This window comes from Haemaphysalis longicornis, unplaced genomic scaffold (genome assembly GCF_048455015.1).
Source record: "Haemaphysalis longicornis isolate Haplotype H1 unplaced genomic scaffold, Haemaphysalis longicornis Haplotype H1 scaffold_14, whole genome shotgun sequence".
Taxonomy (NCBI): domain Eukaryota; kingdom Metazoa; phylum Arthropoda; class Arachnida; order Ixodida; family Ixodidae; genus Haemaphysalis; species Haemaphysalis longicornis.
In genome coordinates this window covers 10,106,121-10,123,347 of record NW_027526245.1, presented here as the reverse complement: position 1 = coordinate 10,123,347, position 17,227 = coordinate 10,106,121, and the positions used below count along the sequence as shown (strand labels likewise).

The 17,227-nt window shown below is 44.4% G+C and overlaps 1 long non-coding RNA gene across 1 annotated transcript in view; it reads left to right on the top strand.

Annotated features, from left to right (window-relative positions):
* Nucleotides 1-17,227, top strand: part of LOC144164964 (uncharacterized) — a 49,143-nt gene that overhangs the window by 24,950 nt on the left and 6,966 nt on the right. The gene's annotated exons all lie outside the window — the stretch shown is intronic.

The following is a 17,227-nucleotide window of genomic DNA, read 5'->3' as shown; positions in this document are numbered from 1 at the left end:
AGAGGGAAGATGGCAAAGTACGAATGCCCGAGTTTTCCCGAAGTTACCCGATTTGATCCGGAGGGGCGCTATGTTAAAGTCTTTGGCATTCGCACGTTACGTACCTCTCACTTGGGAAATGCTTGGGAAAGCGCCCTCGAGCGTCGGAATGCGGAGCCGACGAGCGAGCGCCCTCACGCGGACGGAACGCGAAGCGAACCGGCACAGCGGCGCGCCGCCCGCAGCTAAGCCGAGCAGGAGACCGTTGCTACGCCGAGACCGTTGCTACGCACGCTCTCTCTCCTCCTCCGCGCCGTTGCTAGGGGAGAGGGGGAGCGCGGACGGCGGGAGAGACGCGCGCGAAGGCGCAGTACCGGCGACGGTGAGATGTCACGCGAGGGGGAGAGGCACGCGCCGAGGATGAGTGCAAACCTAGCGGGGGGAGAGGCGCGCCAGCTGCAGAGCACGTGATGTCACGGCGCGAGGGGGAGGGGGGAGCAGACGGCAAAGTCGCCAGCGCGCGGTCACGTGGAGTGTGACGTCACGGCGCGATGAGCGGTGCGGAGCCGGTGCGGGGCGCGCGCAGCCACGGCGCGGGAGGGCGGAGCGCGCGCAGTCACGTGGGGTGTGACGTCGCTGCGCCGTTGCTACAGACGCTCCCCTCCGCTCCTCGCGCCGTTGCTAGGGGAAAGAAGGAGGCGCACTGCGGACGGCGGAAGGTTCGGGGTCGCTTATAAAGTACATTCGTACTTAAAATCCTTGATTATACTGAAAATAGTTTCTAATGAGGTCAAGGCGAAGTTTTTACTCTGCTTCAAGGTAAGCCAGCAGTACTTATAGGAAAGCTGATTTATTAGGCGCACGACCTCTGAATATGCCTTTAATCTCTTTTTTTCTGCCTGGAGCGTACTCGTCTACGTGCCCACTTAACCCGTTTAAAGTTCCCTGGGTAATTCACTATGCTAGAGAGCTCCTCATATTACTCAATACATTCCGAACAAGGTGCGAATTTTTAAAATAATCATGAAGAAATGTTGAGCTCTTTCCAATCTCCGTGGTGTAAAGAAAAGCAGTCCCGCCGAATGGAGTATAACAGCATACCCAAAATGTACTCCCGTAAATGCAATATTCTGCGTGGAAGCCTTTTCGGCTAGGCTTTGAGGATTGGGTTCGTGACTTAGTTACTCACACAGTTCTCTTCAAGGTTACGGATAAGAAACAGAACTTTCGACCAAGTACCAGCCTTATCCCGCTGCCAAATGTTTGTCGAAGAGACCTTTCCTTTGGGAAACAATGGTCATCCTTGGCACACGTCGACAGTGGTACGTCGTCGCAGAACGAAATACCGCAGACAAAATGGCGGTTTGCGTAGGGCAGAATGTGTGAGAGCAGGATTTCTTTGAGGGGATGGGGAAAACGGGAAAGAAACAATGATGCACTGCAAGAAACGCGAGAGCAGGCTAGAGATTAGCCGGTTTTACACGAAAATTCTTGAAAAGAAGGGTTCAGAGAAAGTTTTTCTTTAGCGCCGACTCATCATTTCACGCGAGGTGTGTAGAACGCGACATGTAGGCATGTGGGGGGTGCATTTAGGCGCGCCTCTAACAGGGCGCGTCTCTCCTGCGAATAAAAAAAAGATCCAAGTCGAACAACCGCACTTCCAATAATAACATAAAGCAAAATTTATGACATGGGCCATCTTCTCTGAGAAACAAGAGAGGATGTAGTGTATCGCGAAACGAAAAGCAAAAAAAAGCCTCGGTGAAAGACGGGATAATTTCTGCGTAAACAGGAGTTCGAAAAAGTGACACATCTAATGGCAGTGAGAGAGGTCTTTTTGGTAATGGGTCTGATATTTTCATGATCGTATTATTGCTCCAGTCGATGCCACGATCATGATAATGCCAAATTTACATACCGTCATTAGGCGAGCTGCCGGCTACGCAACGGGAATTATAGGGCGCTCCGCGCTTTTTGGAAGTCGTGCTTGTTGCCAGTGGCGTCCTAGTGTTCATGGCGCCGTACGTCTGCCGGTAAGAGATGGTATTTACAACCGTGTAGCCGCTCCCGGAGGCATGCGCTGTAAAGTAGCCTGCCGCCACCTGTTGCAGTGCTCATTGAATCCCAATGTACGATGGTGAACCTGTTTTTAATTCACAACTGTCTCATTTACAGCGAAACGAAAAGCACATCTCGCATTGCGACAATGATAGATGATGCGGCGTCATTCCAGTATTGTGGCATCCTCATAAGTTATCGTATGCACTCCTCGGGTTCTTTTCGCTTCAGCGTAAACGGTTTCTCGGGCACGCGCCACGTAGCAGACGATCTTTCTTAATGACGTTTCACAGTGATCGGGTGACACAGCTCCGGCGGCGCGACCCAGTTGGTGCATTCAGCGGGTTTTCGATCGCTTGATCGACAAGATGAATGATATTCGTGGTTGAGTACCACTTCGTCAACCGAGCCGGCTCTCTCGGTTGTTGAGAATCTAGGCTGCCTCAAATGCGGTTAACTATACTTTCGGTTAATAGCTTGTAAACACTGAGGGTAGACTGGTGGGTCCGTAATACTTAAGATCCTCGGTATCTTCTTTTTTATGAATCAAAATATTTTTCGCGGTTTTCCAGGCTATGGGGACTTTTTTTTTCTTAAGCATTGTTAAAATAGTGCTGAAAGCTTTTCCAGTCCAATATCTCCTCCTTCCTTCAATAGACCAACGGTTATTCCGTCATGACTGCAGATTTTCCTCTTTTCATGCCCTTAATTGTATATCCCACTTCCTATTTAGTAAATAGTGGGACATCGCAAGTCAGGCATGTACTCTAAGTAGTTTATTCTGATTTAACGTCGCTGGCATGCAGTCTTGTGTAGGATTGTTCTGCTACCTTTAATGGTTCGTCTATGTTGTACAAATTGTTGCCGTACTTGTGTTTGAGTATGTACAGACTGTATGTTCGTGGCAAGATTTCTCTTGGTTACTTTCAAGCTTTCTCCCATCTGCAGCGTTTCCTCGATCACTGCCATGCTATAAGCAGGAATCTTGATTTTTTCTTCTGATAATCACTTTACACACACTTTCAAACAGCTAAACGTGGTGCACAGCACTTCACACTTTCTTGTTCTTACGATTGGCGAATATTTCTTTCGTTCAGTTAGGTAGTTTTTTTGTTTTTTTCCTACATGCTGCTTCTCCCACAGCGGCAGCAAATTCTGGGATTGCCGTTGTTAGGTTGTCAAGTAGCCTGCCTACACTATCTTTGCTCTCCTCGTTCCGGAGCGCGAATTTGTTTTTGAGAGGTATTTTAAGCTTCTTCATCCTGGCTCGCTCTTGCTCCGTGCTGGAGTTCTTATTTCTCACGAGTTTACTTGGTTCTCCTTTGAGATGCAGACTTACCTTGCATCTAACCATCCCTCCGATCGCTGCACCGAATCTTACTTTGCCGATGAGACCCAGCTGTAGGAATACAAATACAACCGCACGAGATCAGACAGATTGAAAATATATTTTCAAGGAACCTGGTGTGCAACGCCCTTGGCGCCATGGCCCACCACTAACGCCGTCATGCAAGAAATTGTGTGCGGGCCGGCCAGCCCGAGCTCAGGGATGGGCGCAAGCAAATAGTTCGTGTCATTATGGGAACACATCGATTCATTGCTACATTGTTTGTATCATCTGCAGCCACGTTAGATTTGGTAGAGTGTGTGGTAGTCATCCTCATCCTGTCATGAAGCTTCGCTTTGCATCGTCGTTGACGCAGCCTTCAAGAATAAGGAAGCCGCGCCGGACAGCACCAATCCTGTGCCCCCAGCCCGAGAGACCCGAATTTAAACAAGACGATACAAGCCGCGCCCAGACGAGTCGAAGATGTATTGTCCCCCCACCCTTCCCTCCGACGTAGCTACAGGATCTTAGAGACTTCGTCATGATTGAAAACATCGTTTCTGTGGGGCCAGGTACCATCAACGAAGTTGTTATCTGTTCCGGCAAGCGATTCGTCCCTGCGATCAATTTCATTGATATGGAGGGGTTAAACGTAGTAAATGGATTGTGGGGTAAAGTAAATGAGCGCACCATTTATGCCATCGGGGTGGGATCTGGAACAATTTTGACCTCAAGGAGATCCTTGAAGTGAATCCAAATCGCGAACACACGGGCGTTTGGGCTTGTCGCCTACATTACAAAATCACCCGACGTCACTGAAATGTTCATCGAAGCACCCATTCACATACAATCGCCCCCTTGCCTTTTCCTCGGGCAAAAACGCACGGTACATGGCGAACAACCCCTGCGGCACCACGGCCCACCACCAACGATGTCATTGAAGCAGCTGTGTGAGGGGATAGGGAACGCGACATAAGTTATTTGGAAATGTAAATAGTTCGTCTCATTATAAAAGTACATTGCTCCAAGGCTTCATTGTGTGTCATCAGCTGCAACATGACAATAATAATAATAATCAATCAATCAATCAATCAATCAATCAATCAATCAATCAATCAATCATTTATTTAACGTGCCCAAGAACAACCGAGAGGTCTTGATGCTGGCGCACAAAAAAAAAGAAAAAAAAAACTAAGAATAACACAATAGAACAAGATGACTGTTCAGAAGAAAACTATCAGAGATACAATGCGCACATAAATATTAGGACGACAGGACAAAAGTTGAGTAACACAGAATGAGAAATAGTTAATGATAATGACGAAAAGTCAGATAATATACATACATACATACATACATACATACATACATACAACAATGCGCCAGATAAACTAAAAGAGAAGGATAGAGCAAATTGCACATGTGCTGTTATCTTATAACGGTAAAAACCTTGGAGGAAAACGATGACTGTGACCCATCAAAAACATCAAGGTCAAGAAAATAAAAATTATAAAGACTTTGTATCGTGTTGAGGGTTGAGTGCTGAGAGAGGCGGGAAGTTACAAGAAACGGCCTGCTCTCTCTTGTTTGCTTCCGCGGAATACGAAAATTAATACTATTGAGCAGTATAGGACAAGATATAGTACCGTGAACGAGCTTGAAAAGAAAGAAGAGATCGGCGCGATTTCGCCGGCAGCGAAGTGAAGGCAGTGACAATAGTTGAACGGTGTTAGAACACGAGCCAGAGTCATTTTTAGCGAAGCGATGGTTGTAAACGCTTAGAAATTTTTTTCTGGACACGCTCAACTACGTTACTTAAGGAATTAGAGATGCCATTCCAGATCACAGATGCATACTCAAGTTGAGGAAGACATATTGCGGTGTACAATTTGCAGAGTGGCATAGGAGAATTGAATTCTCTCGATATTCTACAAACACAGCCGAGAGAACGAAGACCCCGCTTAGCAACACGCTTAATATGAGCTGAAAAATGCAAGGTGCTATCAAAGAGAACGCCGAGATCATTGATCTCACAACCCCTACATAAAGACACAGAATTGACAGAGTATAAAAAAGATACGCTAGATGATTTGCGAGTGAAACTCATGACTTTTGTCTTTGAAATATTGAGAGAAAGGTTATTGTTTTTACACCATTCTGAAAAAGAACACACATCAGACTGCAACAAGCGACAGTCGTTAAATGAATAAATTTCCCTAAATATCTTTATATCATCTGCATACAAAAGGAAAGAAGAATTGCGAATGGCAGAAGAAACGTCGTTAACATACATTAAAAAGAGGAGTGGGCCTAATACCGAACCCTGAGGTACACCACTGGTCACTTTGTAAAAGGAGGACGTTTGGCCATTGACGGCAACATAACATGATCTGTCACGAAGGTAGCTATGCAAAAGATTCACATAAGCGGTGTCAACATCAAAATGAGCAAGTTTAACCATAAGCATTGAGTGACTGACTACATCGAACGCTTTGCTGAGGTCACAGTAAATGGTGTCGACCTGTCCTCTCTGGAATACAGGTGTAGATATTTGCGTCATCAAACTGGCAAGATTAGTGACGGTTGAGCGGCCAGGGACAAATCAATGTTGATTATTATTCAATTTGTTTTTCACATTAAAAGACAGTATGTGGTGAAGGGCCAGCTCAAAAATCTTTAACATGGCACAGAGAAGAGAAATCGGTCGATAATTCGAGACATCAGTTTTAGAGCCAGACTTAAATACTAGAAAAACACGAGCAATTTTCCACATGCTAGGAAATGTGGAAGTAATCAGACAGTTATTCAACATGCTAGTCAGTACTGGGACCAATATACTGCTATAAGCTAATAATAATAATAATCAATCAATCAATCAATCAATCAATCATGTTTATTTACGTGCCCAGGAACAGCCAGAGGCCTGAGTGCTGGCGCACGGGTAGTTACATGAAAACAAAATACAAGAAACATATAGCAAGAAACAAACAAGCGACAAGACACACACAAATTGAAGTAGTGAAAATGACAGAAATAAAGCACAGGCGGAGCCTGGGTACAGGTAAAAAATAAAAAAAGAAGATGCCTATGTTGCTCTGCCCGTCGTAAAGGCCACACGACAGGCAGAGCAACAAAGTTTGACAGTAATACAACAAAAACAACGGCAAGAGTGTAGAGACAAATGAAAAAACGAACAAATGACAGTAAAAAGTTTCAAAAATAGGCAATTATCAGTTGGATAGACACAACCGCAGAGAAATCAAATTCCAGAAAAAAAAGAACGACAGACATATCATAGGTGTTTAACATACTGTATTCAACAGCGTTGTACGGTAAACTGTAAAGGATTTCTGAAAGATGTCAAGGCGTTCAAAGAAGCGGTTGTAACAATTCTGTATTCTGCGCACAGGAGAATGATTGGAGTTGCGCGCAGCGGTCAAGAACGGGCGATGCGACCTGGTGGGCCTTTGTGGTACACTAAACTCTAAACAGTTAAGCAGGTCTGCGCAAGAAAGGTCACCATGAACAATTTTGTGAAAAAAATGTAAGGTCTGCATGCATACGTCTGCAGTTCAAGGAAGGGATGGAAGGGACTATGGATAAGTCAGAATCAGGATGAAAACTGTGATTGTGATGACGGTGCTTAAATATGGATAAAAACTTCTTCTGCACACGTTCTATTATTTCACTACTAGATTTGGAGATGCCGTTACAGGCAACAGAAGCATATTCTAACTGTGGTATACATATTGCATTGTATAGCATTAGAAATGGATCTGGAGAAGAGAATTCCTTTGTAATCCGACACACATTTCCAAGGCTTCGGAGTGCTCGCCCGGTGATGAGCCTAATATGAGGAGAAAAGGAGAGGGTACTGTCGAAAAGCACCCCTAGGTCCCTAATCTCCTCAACCCTTTGCAGAGGAGCTCCCTCAATACTGTAGGAAAACAGCAGACGGTGGGTTTTCCGGCTGTAGGTGACAACCTTTGTTTTAGTGGGGTTTATAATTAGGCAGTTTTTCCTGCCCCAGACCGATAATTCCGACACATCCCTCTGCAAGGCACAGCAGTCCTGAACACCCCTAATGTGCCTAAATAGTTTGACATCATCAGCATAGAGAAGAAAAGAAGAGTTTGTTAACACTGTTGAAACATCATTGATAAAGACAGAAAACAATAATGGACCCAGCACGGAACCCTGGGGTACACCACTTGTTGCAGGGTAAACACTAGACGTTTTGTAGTTAACATCTACATAAAAGGACCGGTCAATGAGATAGTTGGACAACAAGGCAACAAGGCTTGCGTCTACACCGGACTTAGCAAGCTTGTTAATTAATAAATAATGGTTCACCACATCAAACGCCTTACTGAGGTCAAAATAAATAACGTCCAACTGGCCGTTTTCACAAACTGCAGCCGAAGCCTGTGTCATAAAGCTTGCAAGATTTGTGACCGTCGATCGACCCGAGAAAAAGCCGTGCTGATTTGGTATCGCAACGTTCTTGACGCAGGCAGCAAGAACTGTGTGCAGAGCTGACTCAAAGAGTTTTGAGGCGACACAAAGGAGTGAGATCGGGCGATAGTTAGAAACGGCTGACTTATCACCAGACTTAAATATTGGAAAAATTCGAGCGATCTTCCATGCACGAGGAAATTTACCTAAAAGTAAGCAGTTATTATAAATGGAAGTTAAGACAGGCACAAAAATGTTCCCGTAAGCCTTCATGAGGGCTGCTGGAATTCCATCTGCACCACAGGAAAATGATGGTTTCATCCGTTGAAGACTATCATTGACAATTTTTTCATCGAACCTAAGTGTGTTAAAATTAGAGTTATTAAACGATAGGCGTTCGTCGTTGCCATCTGGCAGTTGAAAGACAGAATGAAAGTACTGAGCAAAACAGGTGGCAACATCCTCAACCTCTTCACCATCAGAATTAAGCAGGCTAACGTGTTCTTTAGACGCCTTAGAACGGCCGCGTACATACCTCCAGAATTCAGCCGGTTTCTGAGACGCAGCAGCCTCTAACGATTCTATATAGAGCTGGTGGTCACGCCGGTAGAGAATTTTACAAAGTGAGCGATACCAACTAAACTCCGCTTTCCACTTGTCAAGCCCAGAACGCTTGGCCTTTTTGTGGGCGCTATCCTTAAGTTTAAGCGAACTTCGAAGTTCTTTAGAAAACCAGTGGGGAAATTTGGAAGGAACAGGCTTATAACAAGGGATATAGTTTTCCATGCCACTTCTGACTATTTCGGTAAAACGTCGAACCTGTTCGTCAACATCATTGACATCCAAAACACTAGACCATTCAGCAGATGAATAAAAGTGATACAGCCCAGCATAATCTCCACGCTTGAAAGCATATCGCGGGACTGAACAATTGTCAACACCGCCCGAGCGATGCTGGGTCGCGACCGATACAGAGACAATAAGAGGGGGGTGAAACTTGTCGGAGTGCACAAGGGATATTTCGGAGGCACACACTTGTACGTTTCTTAAGTTTGAGAAGCACACATCTAGAACATTACCACAAGAGTTTTCTATGCGGCAAAACTGCTGCATGGAGGTGAACGACTGAAAATCTAATTGCATGCTGCATTTCTTCGCTGCATAATGGTTTTTGTGCTCAAAGGAAAGACTGTTCCAGCGAATACCTGGGGTGTTAAAGTCTCAAAGTATGATGAGCTTATGGTTGGAGTGTGCATTTGAGACATTTTCTATGGATGTGAGTGTTCGATTAAATTCAGAAGGTAATACATCCGGGGATATATAGAATGCACTGATGAGTAGCTTCTCGCCCTTCGTGAGGCCTACCTCAAGCCAGACTGATTCGTCTAGGGTCTCAAGGTCAGCATGCCGCATGCACTGCACTGAATGATCAACGGCAACGAGAACCCCGCCACCTTTTTGTTTAGGTCCAGTTAATTTTCTGTCGCTTCTAAAGATTTGATAGTTAGAAGGGAAATAGTCGGAAGACGAGATATCATCGGAAAGCCAGGTTTCAGTAATGACAACCGCAGAAAATTTAGAGCATACAATATTTCTAATAAACTCAGAGGACTTAGTTCATAGACCTCGAGTGTTCTGATAGTATATGTCGAAACTCTCGTACTTACTGATCATTTTCAGTTATTTCAGTGCTGTGCAGCATACCAGGGTGGACCTTGCCTTGAAACGGCTTAAAAAGGCAGCCTTTTGGCCACATAGACGGGTCGCTCAGGCGCCTAAAACACTCCTCGTTAACAGTTACGCAAAAAGAAGAATATGAGTCGTACTTAGTCCTAAGGCGTTTGCACGACAATGGCGTAACTTGCACAGTTGACAAGTGGGCCAACAGTTGAGCAGATGCAGTGTTAGCCGACAGTTTTGAAACAAAGATGGCCCTGGAGCTGGGTGGTCGGTGTACCACAACCAACTGAGAAGCTTCCGACGCACCCACGCGGGGAGGGCTCCTTTTCTTCTGCAAGTTCGTCGGCGGGCCATTAAACGCAGTGTCAGACCTAGGAAGCGGGGGCAGAGGGTGGACCCAAGGGGAAACCAAAGTGCTCAAGGCCGTAGCAGGTTGACTGCTGGGGCGGTCAACGAACGGCGAAGCGGTGGTAGAGGACAGGAAGGGGGCACATTCACCAGCTGCACCGGCGGCGGCTTCGGCGAACGACGACCTGGTAGGGATACCAGACTGCGGTGACGTCACCGGCGGCATGAAAGGATTAGCAGGCTTCGGGGAAGCAGGCGGAGAAGGCGGGGGACGCGCGAGCTTTCCTCGCAGGCAGCGAACCTCCTCGCGCAGAGAAGCGACGATAATAATCTTATTTTAGGAAAAGTACACATTATACATTCCAGCTCACTTAAGCAATGATGCGTGTGAGCGGGCTGGGCAGCCCAACTTCATGCACGGGGCACATGCCTATGCCCTTTACAAAACATACAAAGGTAAATAAGAGGAGGGAATTTCCTCTTGCCGGACAACAATTACTGTTCGACAACACAGACAAAAGAAAAGACATTTCAGCTAACACAATATAACGAAAGAACATATACAATGAAAAATTTAATACACAACTTATTATGAAACTTATACAATACAGGCATGAGCATGCCAAGTGTGCGGGTGTATAGCTAAATAATCAAGAAGTTCTTTTCCCGTAATTGGAATAACGCGAGGAATTACATACGTTTCTATGCAGCGCAAAGGTCTTTGTTTTTTGTTGGCTACTTTAAAGGTATTTGAAATATAATGTTTGAAAACTGCATCAAAGGCAACGTGCTTGTCAACAGACAGCATTTCTAGTTGATGCATTGTTAAATCTTTGTCCTATCCTTGAAGGAGTGTTCCATATGAAATGCTGCGAGATGTTCGTTTTAATATACGGTGTAATATATTTAGCCGGTATTGTGAAGCATGACCATAGATAGGTAGTCCGTAACGTACTATTGATTCTCCCAATGGTTTGTACACCATGTTTCTGATTAAAATATCTGATGTAAATTGTAGGAAATAAAGGTAACTGCACACTACCCGCAAGCGCTTCGCCACTTCTTGAATGTGCGTGTGCCAAGCTAGTGTCTCATCGAATGTTTAACCTAAGTACTTATCAGTACTTCATTGTGGCACAGTTGGGCCGAAGCACTGCCGGCAGCCGCTATCGTGTAAATAAATAGGCCTAGATATTGTGAGCCGCTTATGTGGGCTATGAAAGCAAAGTAGGGTAGTTTTGATTTATTAATGAAAATACGATTAGAAACAAACCAATCGAGCAAATGGCATATATCAGTCTGAAGAAATCTTGCAGCTTCATCAGACGAGTTACTCGGAAAGGCTAAGGCCGTGTCATCAGCGTACATATAAAGTTTGGATTTCAGTGTACATTGTCAAGGTCGTTAACATAAATATTAAACAAAAGAGGCCCTAGCACAGAACCCTGTGGAATACCAAAATTTCCTGCCCTGTTTTTACTTAAAGAAGCACCTACTTTTACACATTGCACCCGATTGAAAAAATAATTTCTAAAGAACCACAAGTATAGGCCTCTGAATCCAATATCGTACAATTTGTGCAATAATAATTGATGGTGAACTGTATCGAACGCCTTTTGTAAATCAACGAACAACGAAAGAACAACATTAATATTATCCAGTTAATGGCAAATAAAGTCGTTAAAGTCCTCTAATAGTGTGATCATGCTTATTCCAGTGCGGAAACCGAACTGGGCAGGATTTAGTAAGTTATATTTTGTACAGAAAGAATTCACGTTCCTATACAAAATTTTTTCCATTATGCATCTTATACATGAAAGTATTGCCATTGGCCGGTAATTACAGTATACCTTCTTGGTTCCTTTTTTGTGCAGTGACCTCTCCAAGCTTACTTTCATCGGATCCGGTATTTTGCCAGTTAAAAAGATTTCGTTGATAATAAAGAGTAGTAAATTTTCACTTTTTCAAAATATGAATATTATCTCTTATTCTGATCCTATCGAATTGCTGGCGATTTCGTTATGCACATCGTTGTAATTAAATCCTGAAGCTCAACTTCATTAGTACTGGGCTCGAAAGCTGAATGTGCATTGTGAGCAAAACTGTGGGTATGAGATACTTGCGACCTATACTGATTGTAATGCTTATTCACACTTTCCGCAAAATGGTCATTAAAATTTTCGGCTAATTCTGGATCTGAAACTTTTGGAAATGCTTCGTTTAGTGTGGAGTCAATGTTCCTCGTTGGAGCCCTTCCCGAAATGTTATGACTATGCCCCAAGTTTTTTTTACATTATTTCGACAGGCTGAAAACTGCATAGGATAGTACCTTTTTCTTGCTAGTCTTATCTTGGCTGTGAGTTGTTTAAATTCGTCTTTCAGAGGAGTGTTGTTGGGGTTTTTTCGGCATTGTTTAAACAAGACGCCTTTTTGAGAGCTTAGTTCCATTATCTCCCTATCTATCCAAGGGCTGGCTATATTTCTACGCCGAAGCTTTATTTTCTTTTTCGATATTTTGTAAATGTCCTCAAATTTTTTTGCCATTAAATCATAGGCCACCAAGTGATTACTTTCTAAGAGGGCTTCCCAGATAAAAGATTTAAATTGTCGGTCAAGTTCTTTGTCCCGTAACACTAATTTTTCTAGCTCTGGTTCCACGGGTTGCAATAGGTTATCTCCTGAAATTACTAATACAGTAGAATAGTGGTCTGCCACTTTTTTCTTAACAACCTAACCAAATGCATCGAGTTTCGGCGTTCTGGTACTGATATGGTCAATACATGTCTGCGCCAATCGATCACTTAAGATTTCTTCTCGTGTAAAATCTGGATTTGATTCTAAAATCCATATCATTCTAACAGCGTTAAATAGTCATTGACTCTAATTTTTGATGTCTCAGTAAGATCAATGTTAGTCTCCAGCTACGATTATTTGGTTATTGTTGTACTTTTTAGACATGCCGAAAACTCGTCTAAGAGTGCAATATCTTTATTTTGTGGCCTGTACACCCCACAAACTAAGAATTCACCATGTGGCTACCACTTCAGCCTCATCAAAAGTAAGAGACAGTCTGTCACATAACCACCCACTGCGAACAAACACCATCACGCCATCTCCTTTTCTGTGTTCCCTACATAGCGAAAATGACTGGAACCCATCGCGAAAGAACTTTGAACTGTCAATCTCTGAGATGCTAGTCTCAGTCAAAATAAGGATGTGTAAAGACGGCAAAGCTGGCGTCAGAACAAATTGTAAGTAATGCCAATGTTTGTGTAGGCTCCAAACATTTACGTGTATTAGCTCGAGAATTACAATTTTTGAGCTCTAGGATTCCCACTCTTGCTTTTTTGCTACCCAGTGTTTGAGTGATTGCAAGCTTGCGGACACTTTGTGCTATTTTGTTAGTTCCGACACTTTCAGAATTTCCACAGGTTTGGCTCCTTCATGCTTCTTAACGAACACCTTTCCGTTGCGTGCCCAGGCAATTTCGTATTCCTTGTCTTTTGCGACTTTCTTGGTCTCCCACAGTAGTTTTTAATGCAAAGTGTCATATTTTCATTGAGGTAAATGTTATCTTCTTTCAGAGTTGTCCGTTTTTTTTAACCACTCCTCTTTCAATTCGTGCCGGGAAAAGCGTACGAGTGTAGGGGGATCATTCCCGCTTTCGCCTTGATCCTATGTACAACTTCTACGTCCTCGTGGTTTGGGGCTCTGAGTTTCAGTTTACTGGCAACAGAACTCAGGACTGCACGCAAGTCTTCCCCTTCAGGATAAGCAATGCCATGAATCTCCGAGTTTCTTTTCCTCGAGTAGTGCTCTAATCTATCCACTTGAATTTCAACGCCACTCACTTGTTCATCTTTGGCCAGCAATTTGGCCTCCAAGCGAGTTGTTTTTTCCTTTAAGTCTTTAATCTTCTCCTTTCGCAATTCAACGGTTTTTAGCAAGTTCTTGTACTTCAAACAAAGAAACTGGAGCATTTTTTCTATGCCCTCAATAGATTCAGTCTGCTTGTCAATTTTGCGGTCAGTGGCGTCATGCATTACTACTTGTTCTTCGTGTTTCTTCTCCAAGACATTTAAACGACGAAGCACTAGATACAGTTTAGACATTACATCATGCAGTTAAGGCTCAGAAGCGCCTGCCTGACTGTCCACGTCATCGTGCTTGCGGTTTAGTCGAGATTTGCTACTAACGCAAGCAGAGCACAACCATTCAAGAACCCCTTCCGGTGTCATGCTCTTAAGCGTAGTCTTTGTAATTCCTGAGCATTTTCCGATGTGGTAACGGTTGCCGCATTCACAAGATTTTAGGTAATGGCTCTCAGGAGTAACAGCTTTCAAGCAGGCCAAACAATCACCAAGAGACATTTTGAATGAAACCGCGTGAGCAATGTGGCAGTCCGGTGGAGAATTGAGCCACTCAAAGGTTAACTCAAGAAAAAGTCTCACCTAAAAAAATTGCCCCCACCTCCCCGCGAAGGGAACCCTGTGTAGATGCGATGCATCGTGTTGTTCGCTTGGTGTTTCCGTTGGATTGATTCTGAAATCGCGTGAGACGTGTCGGGAACGCGTATGATTATTATGTTTTATGATTGTTATTATGTTTTATTGGCCAATCTTGGTCAATTTCTCTAAGTGGTATGCTTGGGGCTTCGCTGTCGCAACGACCTTTACTCCATCATTGTTGCTGCAAGTGGGAGCTTCTTTGCTTTTATTGCAAGTGTTAATCATTGCCCCATCATGCATTGTATCAGTAGCTGCTTGACGTAGTTTGAACGAGTCGAGGATATAAGGCGTGTTCGTAGCATTTGATTCTGTCTCGGTGTTGTGGCGCAGTGGGAAGAGCACCATGTACTTCGCGTTCCGCCCACAGGGTCGGGGGATGGAAACCGGGCGCCGCTGAATATTTATTTTTATAGTGTGGAGGAATGGGTGTGGACGAAAGAGGGGCATCTGATGGGAGAGTGGGTGGGCGGCGGAGAGCGCAGCTCGCGCGCCGAAGAGAATGGGGAGGGGCGGACAACAACAACGCCAACTCTGCATGGACAAGGCGAGTGAATGAGATGCAGTCGCATCTAAAAGGCAGAGCAAATACATGTAGCACAGCTGGTGTACTCCGCCGGTCTGCAAGCGTGGCCAAGGAAATGCTGGCTTTTAAGCGCTGGCAATTGGCATTGCGGCACGTAGTCCGTTTCTTCCCCGCCGATAACGCCGGTTGATAGTCGCCCTATGTAGCAGCCAGGCGAGGTGTTCCGGTGACTTCACGGGCGAAAAATCACGGCGGAAGCGGCAGGCACGCTCCGAGCACAGGCGGCAGGCGACGAGAATTTCCCTCGGAACGGTTCCTAAAAAGGCAGAGCAAATACATGTAGCACCGCTCGTGTACTCCGCCGGACTGCAAGCGTGCCAAAGGAAATGCTGGCTTTTAAGCGCTGGCGCTTGGAATCGCTGCACGTGGTCCGTTTCTTCCCCGCCGATAATGCCGATTGACAGTCGCCCAACGTAGCAGCCAGGCAAGGTGTTCCGATGACTTCACGGGCGACAAATCACGGCGGAAATGGCAGGCACGGTCTGAGCACAGGCGGCTGGCGACGAGAATTTCCCTCGGAACAGTTCCTAAAAAGGAAGAGCAAATACATGTAGCACCGCATGTGTACTCCGCCGGACTGCCAATGCAATACATTTTGCATTACCAGAACAGCAGCCTGGCATACTGTCTACTCACGGGGGCAAATACAAACCTTAGTGCTTGTCAGTGTGATAACAGGCAATTCAGATAAATGGGCGCGAAGGCGATTCTTATGCTCTTTCATTAACAAACCGATATTCACAACTAATTATTCGATTGCAGGAACACAATAATGGTGACCGCGGCTAGAAATACGAAATAAATATTCAAAAGTATAAAGTTTCTAGCGGCAGTTTTGCAGGATAATGGAATACCTGATGAAAAAGAATTGAGTGCGAAGTATAGGCCACTTGTGTTGTATCCCATGACATAGTATTGCAGGTTTAATTTACATTTGGAAAAGAACAGAGGCTTCGTTGATTCTGTTGCAGTTCCCGCTCCGATGCAGCGGTGTCCCCCATTTCACGATCACCATCATTACAAATACAGAAAAAGTGCGGAGGGTAACTGCGTTTTTTTCCTCCTCCTGAATGACATCTCGCGAAGAAAGAGCGGGAACATGAAAAACCTAAGGACAAGTTAGTTTGGCTCGTATATCTTCTGCAAAATTTCATTACGGTATTTAACATGTGATGTTTAGCAGTGACTGGGTGCAATAATGTTTATTGTGGTAAAGCACGTCTTGCACGTTTTGGTAACACAGTACACAGACGCGAACGTACTTCCTGCTGTACAGAAATTGAGTTTGAATGCTACGAACTAATGCAGCAATGGAGACTTGCCTCCTTTGGTTCCAATGTTAGTAAGTTTTCTCGTTGAGCTGCTATACGGCTTCTGGTATTCTAGCGGAGTTACGACCAAAAGGCTTATACTGCATTCCTAGTTGCTCAACTAGGTACGGTAGAAGATTGCGTCCTTACTACGCCCCCTTCTAATTTAACAGATTGCCTCCCAGTATTTTTCTGTATAAACGAAACGCCCATTTAAAGTTTTGTTTACGCGACGTAATACATTTTTAATGAGTGTTTCGGTTTAATGGGCGTTTTAAAGTCTAGTCTTGCTGAATTTGTGTTTACCGGTTCAAACGCCTTCAGCCTTGAAAGCAATGCTATATACTGTTTTGTGCAGTTACTATTACCCTCTTACAATTTTTTTTATTTTTTAATCAGCACCTTACGTTCTGTCCAACCATGTCATGTGGTGTATGCTAAACGCTGTTTGTGAGTTTTATAACATTCGAGATTTTTCGCCTTCCACAAATCTAGAGTGCTTCATGGAGCAGGCTGTTCCAGCAATCGCTGGTAGAAGCCAGCTTGATGTTTTGAAGAACTTGTTGCTGGGCGAGTTGGTGCATCTTCAACATAAATAATAAATAAAAAACTGCGCAATTTTTAACGGCCACAAAAAAGGAGGAAACACAGAAATGCGCCTGTCCTGTGTTTCCTGCCTTTTTGTGGCCGTTCAAAATTGCGCAGTTTTTTTACTTTCACTTTGATGTTGTCTACTGTGATATAAGCAAAGCGTCTGACGCTTGCCAAGCTCATTCTGTTAGATGTCTACGCTTCTGTGGTGGCTCTTATACGTTTCTATCAACAGCAGCGATATTGCTATGTAAGTGTTTACGGTCAAACATCAATTTGGTACAACAAAATCAGTGGTGTACCCCGAGGGCTCTGTTCTGGGTCCCCTCCTTTTTTCCATATTCATTACGATGTTGCTTCTCCCATTCAAAATTCTAATTTTTCCTTG